This window comes from Spermophilus citellus, assembly GCF_964194105.1.
Source record: "Spermophilus citellus genome assembly, chromosome: 13".
NCBI classification, from domain to species: domain Eukaryota; kingdom Metazoa; phylum Chordata; class Mammalia; order Rodentia; family Sciuridae; genus Spermophilus; species Spermophilus citellus.
This window is the reverse complement of record NC_138193.1, coordinates 41237326-41260950: the sequence shown is the minus strand read 5'-3', so window position 1 is coordinate 41260950 and position 23625 is coordinate 41237326. Positions and strand designations below refer to the sequence as shown.

Sequence of the window (23625 nt, the reverse complement as noted above, 5' to 3'; positions counted from 1 at the left end):
ACTGATATTCAAGGTATGTCCCAATGTGCCCAGCTCGTGTACTGGTTTTTCATAGGGATTTTTGTGTGTGTGTTTTAGACTTTATACTCTTCTCAGGTGATGTGTAAGTAATTTCTCTCATTCTAACAGTTAAATCTTTTCCCTGTTCATGCATTAGTGTGCTGTGCAGAAGCTTTTGGTTTAATAAAATTATACTAGTCTGTTTATGGTTCTGTCATCTGTTGTTTTACTGTCATAGCCAAAGCACCATTTCCTAAAGCAATGTTGTAAAGTGTTTCTTCTGTGTTTTCTTTTATATTTTGCTCACAAACTTATGCTCTTCTTTATTTCTTTTTTTTAATTTAGATTGAAAAATAGCAACTTCATTTGCTTGTGTGGTATAGCATGATATTTTGATACATGCAACACTGTGTAGTGATCAAATCAGAGTAAAGATCATATTTGTCACCTTAGTAGGATGGAAAAAGATTAGTAAATGGAAACCAAGCATTTTCTTCCAGGAATTTTGCAGACTCCCGTCTCACTGTTATATTTTTTTCTCTCTGACTTGATGTTTTGATATGGTGTAAGAAAAGTCTTGGTTTTCTTTCTTCCCCATGTGGACATAGAGTGTCCTCAGCACCATTTGTTAAGGAGACTATCCTTTATCCATTCTGTATTATTGACCCCCCTCCTCAAAGATGATTGTGAAGTGAATGTCCGGGCTTATCCTTGTTCTCTTTTCTGTGCATTGGTCTGTACGTTGCCTTCTATTTCAGTACAACAGTGTTTTAATTTTTATAGTTTGCAATTTGTTTGATTCTATCTTTTGGCATTTGTTACAATTATCTATACATAATAATATAATTCATTGGCACAGCATGCATAAATGGAGTATAACTTCATGTTTTTCTTGTTGTACATGATGTAGAATTACACCAGTCATGTAATTGTATAAGCATGCAGGGTAATAATAACTGATCCATTTCATTATCCTTCAAAACCTCATATGTCTTTTCCTCCCTACTCTTTTCTCTTTCTAATCCAAAGTGCATTTAATCTTCCCTAGTCCCTTTGATTGTGAATTAGCATCTGCACACCAGATAAAATATTCAGCACTTGGAACTTTTCTGTTGGTTTTTTAGATTAGCATGGTATTCTCAAGTTCCATTCATTTGCTGGCAAGTGGCATAATTTCATTCTTTTTAGGGTTGAGTAATATTCCATACACACACACCCACACACACACACAGTGTGTGTGTGTGTGTGTGTGTGCGTGCGTGTGTGTGTGTGTGTGTGTGTGTGTATATATATATATATATATATATATATATATATATATATAATATATATATATATATATCACATTTTATTTATGTATTCTTCTGTTGAAGGGAGCTAGGTTGGTTCCCTAGTTTAGACATTGTGAAATGACCTACTCTACATTGATGTGATCACCAGCAATGTATGAGTGTACTTTTTCTCCCATGTCCTCATGGACACTATTATTGCTTGTATTCTTGATAATTGCCATTATGACTACATTCTAGTGAAATGAAGTATTGAAATGGTTTTGATTTGGATTTCTCTAATTGCTAAAAATGATGGTCTTTTTTATATGTTTTTTGATAAATTGTATTTCTTCTTGTATGAAGTGTCTGTTCAGTTCCTTAGTCCATTTATTGATGGATTATGTCTCTTTTTTGGCATTAAGATTGTTGAGGTCTTCATATATCTTGGAGATTACTGCTCTATTTGATGTGTGTGTGACCCCCTCCTTGAGGGGTGGGTTGGTGGGGGTCTTGGGCTCCCAGTACTTGGAGAGGATGGAGAGGATGTGGCCCTGGGGACCCCCTCCCTGAGGATGCCCAGGACACAGGACACTGAGAGAGCATGGTCCCCAGGGATATCCCCGGGGATTCCCAGAACTTGGAGAGGGCACCCTGGACTTTGACAAGCTGGACCCCTTGCTCCTTAGGGGTCGGGCAAATGACGCCCCCTTCACGCTGCCTCTGTTCCCCCTCAAGCTGCCTCTGTTGCCCATGCTTCCCTGTGTTGCACAAACCTGAGCGCGCCTTGGCTGCTCCTGTGTAAGCAGGCTCTTGGGTAGCAGCCTCCAGCCTGCCTTTTATTTATTTTTTTTATTTTTTGCCTTTTGAAGAGAAAAGAGCAGAGTGTTCGATTTTGCACTATTTATGTTTCTAACAGGGAAGAAACAGTTGTGTGTGTGCATGTGTGTTGTGTTTGTTTTTGAAAGAAATGTGAAGAAGAAGAAAAAAATACTATGCCTTTTCCTTGCTCTGGCTACCCCCTTCTGTCCTTCTGACACCCGTGCCCCCTGCCCTTTTGTTCTTTTGTTTTTGTTTTTGTTTTGCTGTGGGTCCACATTCCTGTTTGTAATCCTTTGTTCTCCCAGTTTTTGTTTTCAGTATAAGTTTCCCTTGTGTTTAGGATAGACAGCTTTTATAGTGTTAAGATATATCTCTACTATACATAGTTTTCTAGTGTTTTGACCATGTATTTAGTCAAATGCTTTTCCTGCAATTATTGAGATAATTTTCTGATTCTTGCCTTTACATCTATTTACTTAAAAAATGTTTATTTATTTCCATGTTTTGAACCAACCCTCTATCCCTGGGACAAACCCTACTGATCATGTTGTAATATCTTTTTAATATGATTTTATATGTTGCTTGCCATAATTTTAATGAGAATTATTACATATTTTTTCATCAGGAATACTGGTCTGAAATATTCTTTCCTTGATTTGTCTTTATCTGGTTTTTGCATCAGGTTGATATTAGTTTCATAGAAGGAGGTTAGAAGGTTTTGCTATTTTCTATTTCATAAATAATTTTAGAACAATTGGTGTTCATTCTTTTTTCAACTTCTTGTAGAACTGGGCTGATAATTCCTCTGATACTGGGTTTATCTTAGTTGTTAGGCTTGTGATAAAGCCTGGCTTGGGAGAATCAATGTAGTACACTCAAGACTTCATGCTTTAGAGGAGAAATGACTACCCTAACATTAGCTTGCTTTGACAAATGTTAGTTGTCAAAAAAACCAATATATTTTTAAACATTTTTTGTTTTCCCCAGGAGAGGACTGACACCTCCAAGACTCCTTTCTTTAAAAATGTGTGTATGTGTGTGTGTGTGTGTGTGTGTGTGTGTGTGTCCAGAGTTTTGTGGTCACTTAGTAAAACTGCATTAAATAACACAGCCATGACTCCAATTTGGGTATTTTACTCAAGGTTTTTAGCCCACACCTTAAATTTTTGATCCAAACAACACTTAAAGTAGCTATAATTTCTATCAGAGTCTCTACATGGAAGTATGAAATGATGGGATAAAATATTTTAATAATCTAACTCTCCAATATTATCAAATTTATTTCCAATGGAATTTAATGTTATTCATACTCTTGACATAATGCTCCTGAAATAAAGGTAAAAAGCTTTGAAATAAAACACATGAGGATCAGTCAAGGGAAGTGACAGAGTTCCATGGGAGCAGGATGTAGATCATGAAATGCTTCTGAATTGAAAGCTAAGTTCCATGAGAAGTGGAATCAACATTTTTCGTGTGTGTGTGTGTGGGGGGGCACACACGCACACACATTGGGATAATTACTACAGTAAAATATTTAGGTGTTTGTAAAGTAGGAGAATATAAGAAAAGATCACAGTGTTAAGAAATAGGGAAATAAGGGAAGCACTATCATAAACATCATGCTGAATTACCTGGAAATCCAAATGTGAAGCCTAGAGATGTTTTGTAGAAAGCAATGAAGTTAAGCAAATAGAACATCAGTTCTCTTGCTGCTGGGGACAGAGTAGAAGGCAATAGTTTACACACATATTTTTAATAAATTCAATAAAAATTCTTCATTTCAAGGGAAACTAATAAACCAGGCTGTGGTAGAAGAAACTGTCAAGTTCAACTTGTTAAACTGTTCTTCACACATCTATGACTGAGAAGGGAAAATGACTATTTCCCATGAATAAATTCAGTAATAACAGAAAGTCTTCTCAGATAAATGGCTACACTTTGAATAATGCTGCAGTATTCCTTAACTCTGGTGCCTCATCTAGAATAGTCACTCAGTGCCTGAAAGACTCATGGGTACAAAGTAGGTACCCAGGGCTTTGAGTTTTCTTCAAGAAAATTTTTCTTTTTTTCCCAAGCTTTGGCCATCCTGATATCAATGTATGGATTGAGATATTTGGGGCAAAGTTGTACTCTGATGATCCAATTACCTTTCTCTTTAAAATTACCAAAAAACTTCTATACAAAATACTTACTTTAAGAGTAGAGGAAGGAGAATAGGGAGAAGGAGAAGGGAGAGAAGAGGAGGAACTGGAGCCTGAAATTGAGTAAATTATATCCCATGCATGTATGATTATGTAAAAACAAACCCAACTATTATGTACAATAATACAAGCAAAAAGTATATATGTAGGGGATGAAGTTGGGACTCAGTGGTAGAGCACTTGCTTAGCATGTGTGAGATACTGGGTTTTATTCTCAGCACCACATATAAATAAATGAATAAATAAAGATCCATCAAATAAAAGAAAATAAAATGCTTACTTTACTTGAACACCCAAAGTCTGCTGTCATTCATGAAATGAATTTAAATTGTCTTTGAAAAACATTTTTTCTTTAAAGTTTTCAGTGAATAAAATCATCCTTTGGTATTTGTGTAAAAAATAAGTAAAAATTCATTTGAAAGTTTAAATATTTTTCAAGAAAAGACAAAATAACTTTAAATTATCATAAACTGCTTTTATTACAGAAAAGTCAGTAATGTGATAGAAAATAATTTGGCCAATAAAAAAAAAAAGAAAAAAAAAGCTAGGAAAAATTTTTAACTAAAAAAATAAATAATAATAATTTGGTTTTTATTTCTGTTGCCATGTTTCTCTCTCTCTTTTTTTCTCTTTTTTTTTTTTTTTTTTTTTTTTTTTTTTTTTTTTTTGGTGGGGGGGTTCTGTTCCTAGCAAAACAATGTAAGGCCTCTCACTATACCCCAGATATGTATGGCTTGGTGTATAAGAATATAAATTTTTGGAACAGCCGCCGCAAGGCTAGCTGCCGGATGGCTGCATCTCGGGCGTCTGCGCCTCCGCGCCGCGCCTGCTCCACCCTTGGTGATCCGCTGCGTCCTGCGCGGGTCCAAGCCGGTGAGCCGCGGCGGCCAGGCTGGCTGGGCCGCGTCAGACGGCCAGGGCTGGAGCGTCGCTGGCGGGCGGGCAAGCGCACGCTGCTTGGATCCTCGATGTTGGGCACCTGCGGCCCGCGAGACGGGCCCGGCACTGCCGGCGCTGCAGCAGACGGGGTTCCAGGAGGACCAGGAGAACATCAACCCGGAGAAGGCGCCCGCCCCGCAGCCGCGGACCCAGGCCGCGCTGGCTGTGCTGAAGGCCACGAACCCGCGGTGTCCCGCGCCGCAGAAGCCCAAGACGCGCCGGGTAAAGGTCGCACCTCTAAAGGATCTGAATGATGAACATGTCACTGCTGTTCCTCCTTGAAAAGCAAACAGTAAACAGCCTGCATTCACCATTCATGTGGATGAAGCAGAGGAGGAGACTCAAAAGAGGCCATCTGAAAAAATGACAGAGTGTGAGAATGTCCTGGCTTTTAGTACAGCTGCTACTTTACCTGGACCAAGAAAACCTCTGGTGCCTCTGGATTATCCAATGGATGGTAGTTTTGAGTCGCCACACACTATGGATATATCAATTGTGTTAGAAGATGAAAAGCCAGTGAGTGTTAATGAAGTGCCCGACTACCACGAGGATATTCACACATACCTTAGGGAAATGGAGTTCAACTGTAAGCCTAGAGTGGGCTACATGAAGAAGCAGCCAGGCATCACTAACAGTATGCGGACTATCCTTGTGGACTGGCTGGTTGAAGTGGGAGAAGAATATAAACTACAGAATGAGACCCTGCACTTGGCTGTGAACTACATCGACAGGTTCCTCTCGTCCATGTCAGTGCTGAGAGGGAAACTTCAGCTTGTGGGCACAGCTGCCATGCTGCTAGCCTCAAAGTTTGAAGAAATATACCCCCCAGAAGTAGCAGAGTTGTGTACATCACTGATGACACCTATACCAAGAAGCAGGTGCTGAGAATGGAGCACCTAGTTTTGAAAGTCCTTGCTTTTGACCTAGCTGCACCAACAGTAAATCAGTTTCTTACCCAATACTTTCTACATCAGCAGCCTGCAAACTGTAAAGTTGAAAGTTTAGCAATGTTCTTGGGAGAGTTGAGTTTGATAGATGCCGACCCGTACCTAAAGTACCTGCCATCAGTGGTTGCTGGAGCAGCCTTTCACTTAGCTCTCTACACTGTCACAGGCCAGAGCTGGCCTGAATCGCTGGTACAGAAGACTGGATACACCCTGGAAAGCCTCAAGCCCTGTCTCCTGGACCTCCACCAGACCTACCTCAGAGCCCCACAGCATGCACAGCAGTCCATAAGGGAGAAGTACAAGCATTCGAAGTATCATGGAGTTTCTCTCCTCAACCCACCAGAGACACTAAACGTGTAACATGGAAGACTGCCTGTTTTCTAAGATGTAAATCCCTCAGAGTACATGGTGTACAGTTTTTATTTGGGTTGTCATTTCACAATCATTTATGAACATAGAAGTTATGGTCAAGGACAAATTATGGTATCTATTACTTTTTAAATGGTTTTAATTTGTATATCTTTTGTACATGTATCTATCCTAGATATTTGGCTAATTTTAAGTGGTTTTGTTAAAGTATTAATGATGCCAGCTGTCAGGATAATAATAAATTGACTTGGAAATCTTTGATTAGTTAATTGGAGGTTTAAATATGACTTGTTCCAGATTCTCTTAGAAAAGACAATTTGTAGTTTGTTGTAGAGTGGGGAGTGAGGAGCCTTCCTCTTAAAAGTCATTTTAGGAAAACACCCTGAAAAATCCTGGCATTCATTTCCTCAGCAACTGGACTAGTGTGGTGACGGTCACCAACTAAGCACGCCTGGACTAAACCGCCTGCTCGCACAGTGAGACCCTCAGACTCAGCTCTGTGTAAACACCCTGCAGCAGCCTCTGAAAGTGATTTTTTTAATTCCTCATCAACTTCTAGACTTTACCCAGGCCACAGAAGAGGTTGAAAATGGTTTGGGAAGCTTTTGTGCATATGAACAGTCAAAAAGTTCACTTTAGAGGTTCATTTTAAAGCTGACATTTAAAAAAATCAGGCTTTATATTGGAATTATGAATAAAAAAATACCTAGAGTAGTTTGTACTGAATAAATTATCCTTTTAATAACTATATATGCAGATATACAACTTATTGTTAGTTAACAATTCTCTTTTTTCTTTTTCTTGCTGGCTTTTTACTTGGTGCTTTTTCTTGTTTTGCACTGATGATCTGTGTTCTGTGAATAAAGTAACAGTTCACTGATGACATGCTTGTTGAATTTTGGATCATTAAATTAGGGCTTCATTATTTTTCTTGTAGCATATGAAATGTGGCAGCTGTGAGAGTAAAAACTTTGAAAGGCATCTCATGTCTACAGAACTGGGCACTGACTTCTTATAACCAGAGTGAATGAACAGGAATGAAAAAGGGCAAGATGGCATGGAACCAGAGGGCAATAAAGTGAAAATCTGTACCTTATTTTCTTTGAAAAAAAAAAGAATATAAATTTTTATAAATACCAAACTAATGTTTCATGTGAGTGTGTATACTCTTACAATATATTTTTCAGGTCTTTCAATTGAAAACAATTTAGAGTAATGACACCCTATATAAATGGATATGCTTCTCATAGAGCTTTATTTTCCAAATGACTAGTTTCTGAGAAGTAAATATGAAGAATGAACTGAGACATCTTCTCTTAGAAAGAAATCAAGGAAGGGATGGAAAATGAGAAATAAGAAGAAAATAACCAATGAAATGAGGAAGGAAGAAAGTAGACAAGAGAGAAATGAAGGAAGAAATTTGACTAATGGTTTTTCTCATTTGGGAATGGAGATAGGTTAAAGCACCTTCTTCCTGAGGGAGCCAGTTTTTCTTTCAATTTCCCTTTCCATTGTAGTCTATCTTCTCATTCTCACACCCTCATCATATTGAATATTTAGCAGATATACATTGTCATTATTAACCAATCTGTGCTTTAAGATAATTTCTTCAGCTACTGTACAGTCCAGCTTAGCCATGAGCAGGTAGTTTAAGAACTGTGGAAAAAAAAAAAGTTGATGCCAATCATGCAGGATTTTCTCTTTCCCATTCTAGAAACCAAAATGAGAACCTCTTCTCTGTTAACCTTGTCTGAGAAATGTAAGGGAAGGTCCTGACTGGCCTTGATCATGCCCAACTCTACTAAATATTGTTGTGAGCATAATGGAACTTGATCTGGAAAGATATGACTCACAGACCATGTTATCTGTTTCTGGTATGTTAGTGTTAGTAACTACCATAGCTCAGAATTGGAAGATCAACATGGGAACTGTTAAGTATTTTTTTTAAAAAAATGAAGAAAGATTATGGAGCTCTCAGTATCACCAAATGCCTATTATTTATCTGATCAATAGGACTGTGTTTCTCAGTAATATCACCCACAATTTATCTGCCCCTTAATGTGTATCAGCAAACCCCTTTACTTGGACTATCTTCATTTATTTCAACCAGAAGTATATTGGGTAAGAAAAAGAAGTAATCTCATTTTATAGGTAGCATATTGGAAGTGAGGTGGACTTAAAAAATATATCAGATAATTTTCTCATGAATATGAGTTTAGTAAAATAAGTTTAGAACATCTTTTTCTTAGTATTTAATGATTTACTATCTGTGGAGCAGAGTGATAAATAGTTATTTTTATTGATGTATAAGCATCTTTTTAATGTAAGGTACTAGTTTATTCACTAAGGGCTTATGTTCACTGTTCTCTAAGAAGATAATTAAAACAGAAAAAAATAGATTTTCTTGACTTTCTTGTTGGAAAAGATCAGCAACACTTTGCAGAAAAATATACAAAAATGAAGAAAGAAAGAAAGAAAGAAAGAGAGAAAGAAAGGGTTGTTGGAAATTATTAATTATCAGTACAAATATTATTGTTGAGGGCCAGTTCTAGGGCCAGATATTTTTGAGGCTAGGAATATCACCAAGCCTTCTTTGATTGTTTTAATGAACAGACTTTATTTTAAGGAGAGTTGTAGATTTACAGAAAAATGAATCATATAGGACCATGTTCCCATATGCCTTCCCTATTCAGAGTTTCTACTCTTTTTTTTGTATATTACTGAGAAACATTTGATGTAAGTACAAAATCAAAATATTTTGCCAATAGTGATGGTACTAAATAATTATTAATGGCAATAAATAGTTTAGTTCTATATTAAAAAATTAATTTTACAGTTTTTAAAGCATTGAGAAAGAATAATGTCAATTTTCATCATGATGGTATCTTACAGAGTAGATTCACCATGCCAGAAGTCCCTGTTCTTCACCTCTTTAACATCTATTCTGGCTGATTTCTTGGCAATGTTTACCATTTTTAATGTTTGACTTTTCCAGAATGTCATAAATTTGGAATGACACGAATATGGCATTTTAGACAATATATTCTTTCTGGCAATATGTATTAATGATGCCTCCATGTGTATTCATGTTTGATAGTAAATTTCATTTTATTAAATTTTTTGAGTGACCCTCCAGTGTTTGGATGTATCAAAGTGTTTACATTAATAAGAGGTAAATGGCTACTGAAATCTCTCTTAGCTGCTTTCTTTTCTTGGCAATCATGAGTGAAGAAGTTGTGGACCTTTGTATCTTGGTTTTGTGGACACTTGTATGTGGACATAGCTTTCAATTCCATCGAATTAATACTGAGAAATACAATTAGCGGGCCATATTAAGTGTATATTGTGATTTTTAAGAAGCTACCAAACTGTCTTCCAGAGTTGCTGTCCAATTTTGCTATCTCAGTAGCAATGTATGAGAGTTCCTCTTGTTCCCTATCTTTGACAGCTTTTGATATTGTCAGGTATAAAATTTTATAAATTTTTATAAGTCTGTTTAATTTGTAATTTCTTTTTTTTCTCCACAAACCTATTTATTATACCCAACAATTAGAATAATGCCTGAATTTAACATGCACCAGAAAGAAAAATTAGTAATCCATTAACTTGGATAATTGGGGATGAAGAAAATGTTGACATGCACCATAATTTTACCTTGAGAAAGCTTGTTTAAGACATGGCTTATGCATTGTTGTATCCTTGCAACTCAGCACAGGTGGGCAGATAATAAAGACATCTATAGAGTACAAGCCTGTTCACAAATTATAATATTTTCTTATCTCATTACACATTTATTGATCATAAGGCTACTGAGCAATTTTATTTTATTTGGCACAGCTTTTTCAAAAGTCCTATCTCAACAAACTAGGACTGGGAATAGGTAAAATATACTCTTATTCAGTGTCCCTGGGTTCAGAGACAGAATATATAGCCAGAATAGAAAGGGGGATGTTATTTTCTGGGAGCAAGAGATTAATACAGCTATTAATTTTTGGCACCATCAAATCAGATAATAGCTAATGGTGGGAGAAGGGGGGGTCCCAATGTACAAGTCAAACCCAATAAAAAATCAAATGTGCCCGTCATGGATAGAGAAATGACAGGAAAAGAATAGTCAACTTGGATTAAATCTATGCAGGATTCCAATACTTTAAGTCTGTGTAGTGTGTCCTAAACACATCAAAGCAAAGCTAGCATTAAATCATACATCTTTATTGCCTTATTTTAACATTTCTCCAATTAAAAGGGTTACATCTTTATTTTAAAATCTCATCTGCCAATTTAGCATTTTCCACCAACTCAGGGAGCAGAAAACTTCTCAGGTTTCACAGTCTATTTCTGAGGTGTTGCCTTTGTGGGAGTCTTAGCAGCAGCCATTGCCATCTTTTTAAATGCCTGCTTAGCCTTTTTGTTTGTTTGTTTGTTTGTTTGTTTGTTTTGCTTCCTTGGCAGCCTAAGAGCTTGCTTTCATTGAGCCTTTTAAACTTCTGGTTTCTGATTCCTCTTGGCCATGATATCCGCAAGGGATGCACAAGTGATGGCCCTCTGAAATTTGGCTTCAAGTTGGGTTCTCTTCTTTTGAATTTCTTCTGTTTTTTTTTTTTTTTTTTTTTTTTGTGCTTTCTTCTGTAGAGGACAGTTTATCTGCTGAGGATTCCTGTTGGATAGGAAAGCCAACTCATATTTTGCATTAAGAAATTGGAAAACCTTTCTGTCAGTCCTTGCATAGCAACTCCTGTATATGGGGTATATCTTGTACCCACTAAAACTGCACAGCTTGACCTTCATGGCAGTGGCTGCTCTGTAATTTCTTAATGACATATAATATTCAGCATCTTTTCCTATGCTTTCCAAATATATAATTTGTTTTTCTAAGGAATATATTTATTTCTTTCATTCAAATTTAAAACAATTGTATTAGGGTAATACTGGAATACAATAAACTATACACATATAATTCATACATTGTCATGTTTGCAGATACCTATTTACCAGGGTAACAATGACCACAATCAAGTTTATAACATTGATAGTTTATGCAGATGGTTCTTGGTGCCCTGTTGTATTTCTACCTCTTGTTTCCTCCTCCAAGGGGGGGGGGGACAAAATAAAACAAAAAACAAAAAACAAAACAAACATAAAAACCTGACTGACTTTGTATTGTGATACATGATACAGTAAATTGGAAATCACACAAATTAATTGTCAGAGCCTTAGTCTGCATAGATAGTGATCTTGGAACAATCAGTCATCCCTCAAACTTAGTTTACTCATCTGTAAGATCAGAAGTCTTCCAATCAGGACTCACTTGAAAGATAAGGACAAAGTGAATAATGAATCAAGAATACTGCCTGACACAGAGAAGGCTCTTGATTTCTAGTATCCAGTGTTACCATCCATGCTTTAGTTTGGTGATGCAGAGTAAATGTGGGTGACTATAAATCCATAGTTTTTTTAAAATTTTATTTGTTCTTTTTAGATATGCATGATGATAGAATATATTTTGGCATATTATACATACATAGAATATAACTCATTGCATTTAGGATTCTATTTTTATGGTTCTACATAATGCAGTTACTGTGGTCATGTGTTCCAATACAAGGATAAGAAAGTTATTTCCAGTTCCATAGTTCATTTCTGTCACCTTTAGCTATGATTGTATAGACTTTAGTGTTTTAAAGATTTTTTTTCTTCTTATTGGTGTTATTGAGGTTGAATTTTCATAAAAGAGCCCATCAAAAATAAGTTAAGTAGTGACATTTATACTTTTGTGGTATAATTACCACAATTATTTTGATTTAAACATTTTAATTACTGAAAATAAATTATATAATCAGTTAATCAACACTCACTTAAATGCCTTCCAAGCCCCTGGCAACAAACTCTATCCTTTCTAACTCTATGATTTACAAATTTTGAATATTTAATATAAATGTAGTTATAGCACAGGTGAAATTTCATGTCTGATTTTGTCTACTTTTCTTAATATTTTTGAGATTTTTCAACATGGTCACTTGTAACAGAATTTCATTTTTATTGCAGAATAATATTCAAACATATATGGATGCTATAAAGAGATATAGATATATGAATATGAACATATATATGTACATGTGCCTATTCAGACAAGGATACATATAAATACATAGACATTTGTTTTCATTCTTAATGAAAATTTGGATTTTCATATATCTTCTAATGGAAATGGTGATGTCATTGATATTCATGTTCAAGTGTTTGAATATCTGTTTTCAGTTCATTTGAAAATATAGCTAGAAATAAAATTGGTAGGTCATGTGGTAATTCTGTTTAAAATTTTAGTAATCATCAAATTCTTTTCTATATCTACTATAGTATTTTTTATATTCTGAACAGAAGTGTGTGGCTTCTAATTGGTTCACATGGTGACCAACACTTCTATTTTTAAAATAATGCCGGCATTCTCTTGTTCATGAAGTACTCTTTCATGGTATTTATTGTATTTCTGTTGTTCAGTTTGTTGTTGTAGTAGTTTTGTATAGGGAAGTGAACCTCTAAGGTGGTCCACCAACGAGATCCATCTTCTACCTGTTGTGTTCACAGAGTCTCATTAAGTTACCCAAGGTTTCCACAAAATTGCAATACTACTGCAGACTCCTGAGTAGCTTTGATATGAGCATGTGCATATTAATAGACAAAAAGAGAAAAGCATCAATATTCCTCTAATAGAATTTCACTGAAAGAAATATCAGGAACTGTAATGCAGGAAGACAAAAAACATAGAGCAAATATGAGTGTCTAAGATACAAAGTACATAAAAATTTACATAAAAAGTTTATAAAACTTTATGATACACAAATGGTGTAAGATACAGTGAAAATTAATGCAAATGTTGAAAAAACTGATCCACATTCAGAAAAAAAATTTTTCACAAGCTATTTGTTATCTATTTAGATAACATTGTTGTAATAGAAATTTTTAATTCTATTTTATTGATTTTTATAAGAGGTAAAATTTTCTGAAATAAATAATATTTTAACACGAATGACAAAGTTGCATTTGATCAGTTTTGTCAGAAGCAGACTTTTTTCTCCATTTAATTTGCATAGATTTATTATTTGAGTGTCAGCATAGATCAGCACAAAAGGACTGAGCATGCCATCACCATTGATACCAAGCCTTTGAAGACATCTCAAGATGAGATAAGTGGCTCACACTATGCTTATTAACAGTAAGATGATGGAGTTCAAACAATACTGGATGTCAAAACACATGATGGGCAGCAGAAGGGCTCTTTTTTGGGGGGGAACTTTATGGAGAAAATCTGGAGCTTTGAAAAAACACGATTGTTGTTTACATCTATGAAAGATTATTATTATGTATCTGCTTGAAAGAACCATACAGCCTCAAAACTAGAGATCACTGAATGCCATCAGTGCAAAAAAAGAGGAACCCATGCTTGTAGTTCATGAGCTGAAAGGAACAGTGGTCAGTGAGAAATAGAAGACCAGGCTGCATTTTATTTGGTCTGGCCACAGTACTAAAAAAAACTGGATTGGTATAGGTGGAGATGGTGAGGATTAATAAGAAAACAATTAGCCACTGGAGGGCATTTGTGGTTTTTAATTTGAAGCAGGCCAACTAGGAGCCACTGAGGTATATCGTGATGGCCTAAAGCACACCTAGCATGTGGGGGGTAGAGATGGAGAGTCCCCTCATGACCTTAGCCAGGAAGACAAGCACTTTGCATTTGAACTGACATGAACTGTCCTATACTTCTCCAAAATCTGCAGATACCAAAAGTCCCATGTGTAAGGAGCATGAGGATGTGTGTTAGAGCCATGTGGGTGATTGGGAGGTCAGTAATCCTGGGTTTGGGTCCCACAAAGACAGTGACAATGTAAAGGCAAAGCAGAAATGTGTCTGCTGAGATTCCAATTCCAGCTTGAGGATAGAAGGTATTTCTTATGGAAATACAAATGAAATATTTGTTCATCTTTATCTGGATTCTTGGAAGAAAAATAGGAGTATTTGATTGCAGCAGGATTTTTATTAACATGCTTTCAGTCAATCTACTACCCTCTATGTAAAGCAGGATTTTATTCTTGATCTTAATTTCACATCAAGAGCTTCAATGGCCTACCACAAAGAAAGCCCTTGTTGCAGCTCAAAAAAATGAAAGAAAGAAAAGGAAATAAAAACTAAGTAAAAAATAAATTTTAACTCAAACATACCTTATTCTTCAGAGTAATATTTTTGTTTACTTCTGTTTACCTCATGAAATTGCTCAGATCTTACCCTTGTCTTTGAGTATGAATACATTATGTTTTAGTTTGTATCATAAGTTATATTATTTAATGGTCAGTATTTGTTTGATTTTCAATCTTCCCTGCAGATTTCTTAAAATTAAAGATGGTGTCTTATTTTGCTTGTATCTACAGTATCTGAAGTACTTTTGCTTACATAAAGATTATTTACCACAAAATATGGATTTCATGTTTGGTTAAGCAGAAATAGAAATATTGGGCTGGGGTTTAGCTCAGTGGTTAAGTGCTTGCCTAGCAAGCATGAGGCACTGGGTTATATCCTCAGAACCACATAAAAGTAAAATAAAGGTATTGTATCCATCTACAAATAAAAATATTTTTTAAAACAATATAGGAATCTTCTAGGGAAATGATCCCAACATGCCCATTTCCAAGTCTTTTTTTTTATATTTCAAATGCTGAATTTTAAAAGCTTACAATATTTTTGTTCATCCACATGGCCTTCATTTAAATCAGATTCTATCAAACTCAGAACCTATTAAATTCAACCTGTAACATTGCAGTTAGAATATCTATCACCAATGGGAAAAAAAGAACTGTCTCCTATAAACAAGTTTAAGAAAAATTGGAAAACTTGTGTTTTGTATGATGCTAGAATATTTGTTATATGACATTCTTTATATGACTTCTCTTACATCATATTCATTGAGGCACTGAAACACCTGGGGTATTGTTTCTTCTTTACAAAATCTGCCCCATGTTTTCAAATTTAAAGTCACTCTCTTACCAATGGCTGTATTTAGATAGTTGCTAACCAGTGTGCAAAACATCTCCACTCTTATGATCTAGTTACCATTTCCTTCTTCATCTAAATCAAACAAATTCCTGAAGGTTTTGGTTTATGTACCTTCATGAATAGGCAAATGTGACTTGATTGAAACTGCACTTGGAAATATTTTTGTTAAAACAATCAATTCAGAACACCATCAGTCAAGATTTGAATGGAAAATAGAAGAGAAAATAGTTATCATGAAAAAAAAATATATTTTCGCTAGGTTATTGTAAAGTGCTCTCTTCATTGCAGAAAATTTATTGAAATTATAATAAATCAATTTGTCATTTAAGTGTAAGAAGCATTTATATATTTAAAATAAGCAAGGGGCTGGGGTTGTCACTCAGTTGTAGCATGCTTGCCTAGTACTTGTGAGGCTCTGGGTTCAATCCTTGGCACAACATTAAAAAAAACTAATTAAAGATATTAAAAAAAATAAAATAAGCATTTTTAAATTAGTGGGTCTCTTATACATGACAGTAGGATGTATTTTGGTATAATTATACAAGAATGGAATATATATTATTCTAATTGGAACCCCCACTTTTGTTAAGTTACTTGATGATGTTATTCACTTGGGTAGATTCATAAATGTACCTAGTCAGAGACTGCAAAAAGTGTGCATCCTTTCTTCCCATTGATGGTTTACAACCTGCTAGAGTAAATCCCAGAGAGTTAAAATCTAATGCTTTATGGCCAATGGATTCCAAACATTATGCATTTTTGGAAATTTAAGTATATTCATGTAGTCCTTGATACCTATTCAGACTGAGTAATGGCCACAGCCTCCACAGGAGAAATCACAAAAGAGGTCCATCTCCCATCTACTTAAATGTTTTGGAAATATGAATATTTCCATGTCTATTAAAACTGACAATGACCCAGTCTATACTAGCAAGACTTTTCAGGTGGTTTGCAAAGATTGGTAAATATGCCACGTAACTTGGATCCCCTTTAACCCTCAGGCTCAAGGCATTGTAGAAATAATGCATGAGAAATTAAAGACCATGCTACAAAATAGAGGAAGAAAACTATACAAATCCCTTCTTGATGCCTTGAACAAAACCTTGTTTGCTTTAATTTTAGTTTCAATGTCAAAATCTTGTATTGATTGGGTCCCCCTCTCAGGGACCTATGGTCTCATGAAAGGACCCTATAACTAATGCATGGGATGGTCCAGAGCTCCTCCTAACCATGAGTTTGAGGGTTTGTATTTGTTAACAGGAGCCTCACCACATCTCAATGCTTGCCATAAAAGTCAATATCTGGACCCTCAAAACCACCAAAAAAAAAAAAAAAAAAAGATGAAGAAACTAACTCTATAGAAAAACCCTGAAGGCAAAATTTCAACAATGCAAATTGACCTCACCTACAGTAACCTGGGTAATATTAAGTACCTTTTGACCAAGCCACCAGACTGGCCCCTTTGCCTGGTGGCAACCTCATTCCTGGACCTATGATGGTGAACATATTGTATGCACCTCTCACTGCTAACAGTTAGGCCTCACATCAGGTAAATTGAGCTTTGGTCACTAAGCCACCTTCTGTAGCAGTGGCCAATTATGAAAAAACTTTACATAAGTTTTTCTCTATTAATTCCAACCTTATTGATTCTGACATAAATTTAAGTATTAACCGTAACTGGAAATGCCAGCATATCCATATCTACTCTGCCCATTTGTTTCTCTATAGTAGATGTTATAAAATCTACAATCCAGACAGCTAAACCCTCTGTTTTGCTCTTGCCAAAATAAGTCATGTTTGGCTGACCTTAGAGTTTTAGATAATACTACCTATAGCCATATACTTCCCTTGGCAAAGAACAGTAGATTAAAGAAATGGGGAGATTGATGGAGGAGGGAAGTGCTGGGGAATAATATTTGTCAAATTATATTGTTATACTGTGTGCATGTAAGAATATATAACAACACATTCCACCATTATATACAAATATATGAACCAAACAACAACAACAACAACAAAATAGAAAAAAGGACCCTATTTCAATAAGAAAGTCATTATCTGGTGCTCAGTTTTATAAATGAGAAAACCAAAGACAAGAAGTGTGTGGGGGAGTGGATTCTTGGGCACCCTGTGTATCTATTGACAGGTTAAAAATAAATTTGTAGAAAATACATTTTGACAGAGAGATTAATTAAACATTATATGAGCCAGGCACAGTGGTTCATTCCTGTAATCTAGCTGCTTGAGAGCTTTAGACTGGAGAATGTCAAGTTCAAATCAGTCTCAGCAAAAGTTAAGTGCTAAGCAACTCAACGAGACCCTCTCTCTAATCAAAATACAAAAAAAGGATTGGGTTGTGGCTCAGTGTTCAAGTGCTCCTGAGTTCTATCTCCTGTACAAAAAAAAAAGGATTATCTGAATCCTAGATTCCCTATGATAAAGCAGTATCTTCAATGTGTTCTTGGTTCTCATGTTGTGAACCATGCAGCTTATTTGACATGAGATTTTAGTACTCCCAGTTCTTTCTGCTATTAAGCAGGGACATAAACATCTCTGAGTCATACTATTGTCTGCAGTGATATGCAGTGATTAGCTGGCATATGACAAAGGCTAATGTGGGGCTTAGTATCAATGCATTGATTAGTATCACTTGTTCATTTACACAGTGGAGCAGAGTATAATAATTAGGACATTTGTACTAGATGTAGATTACCTGGGATCTGATTCTATCCAATTCTACTTATTTAGTAGCAGTAAAATCTTGAGTAAATTATTTTACCAGCCTGGACCTCATATGTTTTGTTCATAAAATGATGATCATAATTATACTACTTAATAAGGATAATGTGAGGGAAAAGAGAAATTAGTTACTCACCAAAAACAATGTCTGGCATATAAATAGTCAATAAGTATTAGCTGCTGTGATAAACATCACTACAAGCAATCCAAAAATAAAAGGAAAATAAGGAAGGAGTATATAGAGACAAAAAATAAACATAGGGAAAGTTGCTTAGCATTCTATGTCATAGGATGTCATGCTGCACGATTCACACCATGAGGACCAAGGCCACACTAAAGATACTGCTTTATTAAAAAATTTAATTTATTTATTTTTGTACAGAAGATTGAAATTGGGAGCTCTTGATCGCCAAGCAATATCCCCATCTGTGGTTTGTATTTTGTTTAGAGACAGGGTCTCACTGAGTTGCTTAGCAACTCACTTTTGCTGAGACTGGCTTTGAACTTGTCATCCTCTTGTCTCAGCCTTTTCAGCAGCTGAACTACTAGAACTAGAAATTACAAAAACAAGCATGGGTAAATCCAAAAATCTGACAATACCAACTGCTTGTGTAAGTGGAGGTTCAACAGGAACTCTCATTCATTCCTAGCAGGATAACAAAATTGTACAGCCACTTTGGAAGAGTTGGGCATTTTCTTACAAAGCCAAACACAGTCTTAACCACAATTGTCACAACCACATATATGATATTTATCTAATGCCTACATGAAAACCTACATGCACATTTTTATAAGGTCTTAAATTGTGGATACAGCAAGGTGGTACTGTACTTCCCTAGTGTGCATGAGTTAATGAGTTCCATTCCATGATTACACAAAAATAAAAATATTCATACTTTATTTATTCACAGTTTCCCAGAACAGGAAGCAAACCAGATATCCTTCAGTAAGCACTTACATATTTTTAATTAAAAAGTATCATTTCCATTAAGTGGTGTGTTGTTCAAAATACAAAATCAATGGGCTAATGAATATGAAATGACACGGAGGCACATTTAATGCATACTGCTTAAAGAAAAGCTGATTTTAAATGCCTTACTCTGTGACTTCAACTATGTGACACTCTGAAAAATGCAAAAAAAAATAGACAATAAAGTATTAATGGTTCCAGAGATTCAAGGGCAATAGAAGACTGTGAAGAGATGAAGAACAGAGAACTTTTACGTTCTGACAATGTTAATAATATGGAATAATGATGGACACTCAACAGTATATTTTATCAATTTCTTCAGAAATAAAAAAACAAGTAGTCCAGTTAGTAATAATGTCTTGTTACCATTATATTGTTTCTGTAATGATAATGAATCTAACATAAATATGCAAGATGTAAATAATAGGAAAATCTGTGTGTAGAGCAGACATATGGGAACACTTCTCTATATGGTAAATTGCCCTGTAAATGTAACCATATTTGAGAAAAGCAATGTCTGTCTACTAAAACAAATAGAAAACACTGGGGATTGTCATACCTCAGCTATGAGCTATGCCTGGATGGCCCTCACTCAGTGACATAGATGCCTTCATTTTAAAAATCAATGACCCACCACAACTCTGTCTTTATTTCCCTGTATTTACATTTGAGGTTTTGGTAATCCTTTTGTGAGAGTAGAAAGTGCAGTGGTCCATTTTCAAAATAAAGTATTTTAATTTTAATTGTCAACTCACTGAGGATATACAAATATCAGAAAAGAGGAACAGAACAAAGGGTCACCAGCAGGTAACACCTGATTATGACAGAAATAAAGTGAGTGGATATGGTCTTGCCTGACAAATACTGATCACCAGTGAAGGCCTTTTCTCTACAACACAATAAGGGAGGGAGGACAACTAAAGGGACATTTATTTAAAGAACCCAATAGAGAGAGTTAAAGTTAGGCAATGTTCAGGAAGACTGTACATCCCACATACTTACTGATGAGGAACAAGGGAAAAGACCTTGTGAATTAGAGAATGATAAACAAAAGAAATTAGAGGGGAAACCAGTATCTTGCATACTCAAGAAAATTTATTCAACCTTAATTCAAACATCAGTGACAAGTTATCTTTCTGTACCATAGACCGTACTTCCTGAAATACTGAGAACTTTTGCTCCAATATCATTTTACTACATTCATACTAGAGAGAAAATGATCTGAAATGGCTATTTAGAAAATCCATATCAAAGCCAGGCACAGTGGTGCATGTCTGTAATTCTGATGTCTTGAGAGGCTGAGGCAGGAAAATCATGATATTAAAGCCAGCTTCAGCAACTTAGCAAATTAGTCAAACATTTTGTCTATATTAAAAACAGCTGAGGATGTTACTCAGTGGTTAATACCTCTGGGTTCAGTTAGTGGAAAAAAAATCCAACATGTAGCTTATAAAATGATAATGCTGGGCTGGAGTTGTGGCTCAGTGGTAGAGTGTTGCGTCTTATGAATAAACATTCAAGATCACTCCAAGTAAACTGGAATGCACGAAATTACCACACAGAGATAGAGAAATATCTTTTGGGGGGATCCTGTGATGACTCTTCTGACCTATGGGAGTCTGTGGAAATAAAAAAAAAGGAGCATGTGCTGAATCCTTTTATTGGGAAGAAGCCATTCAAATGAGGGAAAGTGTAGGATTACAAAGGAACAAGTGAGTGTAACTCAACCCTGTGGGTTATGAGGACGCATGTAGACCTGCCTTGCTATCTGAGCTGGGAGAACTCCCAAGACACCAAGAAATGTAGTGATTAGTCAGAGCCTTGTGCTTCAGGGATGGAATGTGTGGTCACTCAGAGTGGCTTTCCACTTATTCAGCCTTTTCTTAATATAAATTTAAAAAGTCAACTGGGGAATTATATCTTTCAGTCACTGGATTTTTTATCCAAGATCATCATGACCTACTGTTGAAACATGAAAGGAATTAGTAGCAAAAAAATCATTTCAAGAACATAATCAACTTGGAAGATTCAGGTTATTATTATTACTCTGCCAAACACACATCAGAAGGTTTTTAATTTTTTCCCCAATTTTATTTTGAAGCATTGCATTTGGCTATAGTAAAATGGACATTTTTTATTTAGCATGCCATATTTTCCACAAGCCATAGAGCAAAGAGCTCATTCACATTATTTATCACAGTGGCTTCTAGAGCATTTTAACTTAATTTTAATCCTTCCATCATCACTATCTTACTATGAAGAATCTTAGAAGTAATTTGAGTCAAATATTAAGAAAATTCACTTTTCTAAGTCTAAAAACATAGCCACGAAAGTTGAATTGTAGTGGCAAGGAATAGTACTTATAAATAGTCACTTTAAGGATTATGAGATCAGATTCAGAGTTTGCCTAGGTCTTGTTTATTGGTACGCACTTCTTTCAAAGCCTGAACTTTAACTTCAACATATTATATCTCTAAAATATTAGTGGCAATAACTAGTGGTAAAATAAGGTAAGTTGTATTCTTACAGGCTACAGGATATCCATCATTCTTTCTCTTAATTCCCACATTTAAGGAATTTATCTGGTCTGTCAGTAATGTAAATATTCTGAAGGTAGAAGTCAAACAACAAAACATCTTTTTTTTGGTGCTATCTTGCTGAAGATTAGAGTATTACCAATAAAACTCTGGCATCATGGCATCCTTGTATAGTCATCTTTTCAATTCTGGGAGACCAGTCTAAAATATACCCAGTATTTCTAGACACCTATGTCATACTGGCAAGATGTATGCTAAATCTATTCACTTAGGAATGGTGCCATTTCATTTGTAAAATGATTAGTGCAACAATATATTGGTGGATATTTTATGAAAATAATTAACCTATAAAAGAAAGCTCTATTTCCATTATCTTCCTATTTTGACATTTTTTTTCAGATACATAGTCTTCATTTCTAAGAACCAGCATGATTGGCTGTCTTAGATTTCTTATATGTTGTCTCTTTCTCAAAAGATACTCCTAGACATCCTGATGGTAATAGGATCAATATATACAAATAACTGACAATTAGAGTAAGTACAAATTATGTGGGAGGGCTTTTGAGTCCACTCTGCAATGCACATTAAAGGTGAACCTGAGAAATAAGTCCATAGAACTTGTTAATAATTTTTATTTTCCTGATCAACTCATGAAGCTGCATGTCTATAAAATCTGCATTTGGGAGATTCAATTTTCCGTGTCATGTTTTTTCAGTCATTTTTACAATTACTGGGTCAAACTCTACCTTTTGAAATCTGATTAATTTACTGATTCATGTTCAGTACAGTAGGACTCTCAGTATCATAATTAAGAAAATTTTTGTAATATTTGTAAGATTTAGTGTGTCCTATGAGGTTCTGTTTTTCCCCTTTTCCTCACTTAATAAAATTGAGAAAAGGCCTGGTGTCAGCCATAGTATCATTAGCTTAAGTTATAGATAATAGTACATGTATTTAAATAATAAGAAAATATTTACCATCTGTAGTTGGTCCTGGAATTTGACAAAAGTTATTTAAATGGACCATGACAAATATATTTAGGTTTTACTAAATGTATAACTTTATTTTTACTTTTGATAATTCTGTTAAAGTCAAGAATACAATAACTTGTATATAAAAATGTGTATTTTGAAAGTAGCTCTAGATTAACTCAAATAATTATCTTATTTGGAATGTTGTTTGTGACAGATTTTTTAACTTAGAAGCAGTGGTCTTTATTACGGGCATGAGAAATTATATAAACATCTATCCAAAATAGGAAGTACATATGTTAAATAAACCTAGAGAAGATAAAATATATAATTATATATTATTATATAATATATAGTATATAATTAATACAATTAATAAAAATGATTTAGAAAAATGAATAATATTTTGTCTATCAATCCATGAAAAACTGTTATTATGAAACTTAGTAAGTAGGGTGTGTTAGTATCTCAAATATCAATGGGTAAAAATAAGGCAATAGTATTGTTTTAGACAATGATTTAATTAGAATTTTATAGCATTGGAATAGAAATTGCATTGAGGTATCCTTATTAAAACAATTTTGTTTATAAATAAACAGTTATATGAGCATGTTAAATAACTATACTTAATGTAGCAAAATTAGCTTCAATAATTATGTATAATTTGTGGCCTTACCAGTTTTAAAAATATCAAGTATTCAGCATATACTATAAGGTTGAGAAAATATTTACCATGTTAGATTTCTTATTGAGATTAGCTATCAGCTGCTGAGCTGATTTATTATTGGCTGCCTGTTTAATAATTTGGGGGTAACTA

General features: G+C 35.0%; 1 long non-coding RNA gene and 1 pseudogene across 2 annotated transcripts in view; one reads left to right on the top strand and one right to left on the bottom strand.

The window, feature by feature from the left end:
* The window catches only part of LOC308632538, a 418630-nt gene that overhangs the window by 145877 nt on the left and 249128 nt on the right, over positions 1 to 23625 (bottom strand). The gene's annotated exons all lie outside the window — the stretch shown is intronic.
* On the top strand, positions 5260 to 6537 carry LOC308632665 (cyclin-A2-like; annotated as a pseudogene). Its single transcript has one exon. The product of its transcript is annotated as a cyclin-A2-like (transcript).